Consider the following 3362-nt stretch of genomic DNA (forward strand, 5'->3'; position numbering starts at 1 on the left):
AGTGGTGGCCACGGAAATCTGCCAGCTAGGGAACTATGACGATGACAATATAATCGGATGCGGACCAGAGAGACGTCACTTCTCTTCAGGCAGCCGGTCCAAGTGGATCATTGCCAGTTATGCTAAGCCACCGTGTTCTCACCGCCACTATCACTTCGTTCTGCTGGACTCTGCAGAATTCGTCGTTTCGCCGTGCTGTTTGTCGTGGGACATTTGCTCTTTCAGCAATGCTCGACTGCAGGTGATACACTCATAAACATTTGCTCTGGACGTACGAGCTACCTTGACCTGTGTCATATGGAACAGTCTGCGCTTGCTCATCTTACTGTCAATGTAACTGATTGCATCCTTGATAGACATTGAACTTCTGGAACTTCAGCAATCAGTTTCTTCTGTCTCGTTTATTTCCTTGCAGTCTTTAATTTTGCCCTGATCCATCCAATTCAGTTGTACGATGTTTAATGGACAGTACATACCGCAATTTTAAAAGTGTTTGTTTATTGCTGCAGGTTACAACACGGTTCACTACAGTGTATAATATTGTTGAAGATGGTACGATTATCTTCAGGCAATCTGAAATTTAATTTAACCACCCATCCAAAGCAAAGTGTAGCGTTACTAACTTTTTCTATTTACATTTTAATACACGCGATTAATTTCGTAATTAATTTACAGACGTGAATGTCACGTGAACTGCAAGGGAAAAAAATGGTTCAAAAGGCTCTAAGCACTATGGGACTTAACATCTGAGATCATCAGCCCCCTAGACTTAGAACTGCTTAAACCCAACTAAACTAAGGACGTCACACACATCCATGCCCTAAGCAGGATTCGAACCTGCGACCTTAGCAGCAGCGCGGTTCCGGACTGAAGCGACTAGAACCGCTCGGCCACAGCGGCCGGCAAGGGGAAAAAAGAAAAACCAAAATCAATCAAGGACAGTATCTTGGACTTCTGATATTTAACCATATCATCGTCTTCTGCTTCGTTGTGTTACCTTTAGTTACAAGTTAAGTTACGCTTTTATATGATTTCAACAGAATACCGTCTTTACTCTGTTATACTTCACATTTATTAATCTTATCCTGTCCTGTAGCTACACAGTATAATTAATTACAATAACAATGAGCTACAAACTCAATTATAATAATAGGAAAATACTTTCAATTACTTTTGATCTCAATTATTTAAGGTACTTTCCTGTTATTATAATTGAATTTGTAGCATAATGTTATTGTAATTAATTATATTGAGTTAACGGAAGTGACGTATGGGGTTCCAAGCCTGCGCCTTCTCAAATCGTTTGAATTTCCTATATACACTCCCGGAAATGGAAAAAAGAACACATTGACACCGGTGTGTCAGACCCACCATACTTGCTCCGGACACTGCGAGAGGGCTGTACAAGCAATGATCACACGCACGGCACAGCGGACACACCAGGAACCGCGGTGTTGGCCGTTGAATGGCGCTAGCTGCGCAGCATTTGTGCACCGCCGCCGTCAGTGTCAGCCAGTTTGCCGTGGCATACGGAGCTCCATCGCAGTCTTTAACACTGGTAGCATGCCGCGACAGCGTGGACGTGAACCGTATGTGCAGTTGACGGACTTTGAGCGAGGGCGTATAGTGGGCATGCGGGAGGCCGGGTGGACGTACCGCCGAATTGCTCAACACGTGGGGCGTGAGGTCTCCACAGTACATCGATGTTGTCGCCAGTGGTCGGCGGAAGGTGCACGTGCCCGTCGACCTGGGACCGGACCGCAGCGACGCACGGATGCACGCCAAGACCGTAGGATCCTACGCAGTGCCGTAGGGGACCGCACCGCCACTTCCCAGCAAATTAGGGACACTGTTGCTCTTGGGGTATCGGCGAGGACCATTCGCAACCGTCTCCATGAAGCTGGGCTACGGTCCCGCACACCGTTAGGCCGTCTTCCGCTCACGCCCCAACATCGTGCAGCCCGCCTACAGTGGTGTCGCGACAGGCGTGAATGGAGGGACGAATGGAGACGTGTCGTCTTCAGCGATGACAGTCGCTTCTGCCTTGGTGCCAATGATGGTCGTATGCGTGTTTGGCGCCGTGCAGGTGAGCGCCACAATCAGGACTGCATACGACCGAGGCACACAGGGCCAACACCCGGCATCATGGTGTGGGGAGCGATCTCCTACACTGGCCGTACATCACTGGTGATCGTCGAGGGGACACTGAATAGTGCACGGTACATCCAAACCGTCATCGAACCCATCGTTCTACCATTCCTAGACCGGCAAGGGAACTTGCTGTTCCAACAGGACAATGCACGTCTGCATGTATCCCGTGCCACCCAACGTGCTCTAGAAGGTGTAAGTCAACTACCCTGGCCAGCAAGATCTCCGGATCTGTCCCCCATTGAGCATGTTTGGGACTGGATGAAGCGTCGTCTCACGCGGTCTGCACGTCCAGCACGAACGCTGGTCCAACTGAGGCGCCAGGTGGAAATGGCATGGCAAGCCGTTCCACAGGACTACATCCAGCATCTCTACGATCGTCTCCATGGGAGAACAGCAGCCTGCATTGCTGCGAAAGGTGGATATACACTGTACTAGTGCCGACATTGTGCATGCTCTGTTGCCTGTGTCTATGTGCCTGTGGTTCTGTCAGTGTGATCATGTGATGTATGTGACCCCAGGAATGTGTCAATAAAGTTTCCCCTTCCTGGGACAATGAATTCACGGTGTTCTTATTTCAATTTCCAGGAGTGTATATGCATGTGCTCCCATTGGTGGCAATAACAGTGCATGGGCGCCACCTGTCCTTCATAAGTGAGTGCTACAAGCCTCAACTGGTATTTCTAGACTTGGAAAATCCTTATAAAATGGTACTCACCAACTTTTACTGATGTTACTGTTTTATACGCTGTAAGTTGTTAAAAACTGTTTGTTAACAGACAATTAGCCCAAGCGCCATTCATCGGACTCTTCCATTGTATTATTTTCGATCACTCAAAAGATCTGTTACACATTGTTTCGTAAAGAACTACCTTTTTATAGAACATTCTAATGTGATTGCCATGAATTATTTACTGATGTAATGGTCTTATGCGCTCAGTTAATTTATTTCTGTGACTGGTAAGCATTTCCAAAAAATAGAAGCTGCGATAGCTTTGACATTTCCTTCATAAACTTATTGTGTACGGGTTATACAGGAGGGGGCATACAAGTAGGTGGCTCGGATCTTCTCCAGCCCCACAGTCGCAAGAGTTGTCTGCATTCGCTGGAAGTATTCCCCATTTCTTCAGGTTGGTCTAGCATCGGGGGACGCCCACTCTTAGGCCGTTGAGGGACCTCCATACAGGGTATTGTGGGTTTGCACCAGGAGCTAG

The sequence above is a fragment of the Schistocerca americana genome, chromosome X (assembly GCF_021461395.2).
Source record: "Schistocerca americana isolate TAMUIC-IGC-003095 chromosome X, iqSchAmer2.1, whole genome shotgun sequence".
Lineage (NCBI taxonomy): Eukaryota > Metazoa > Arthropoda > Insecta > Orthoptera > Acrididae > Schistocerca > Schistocerca americana.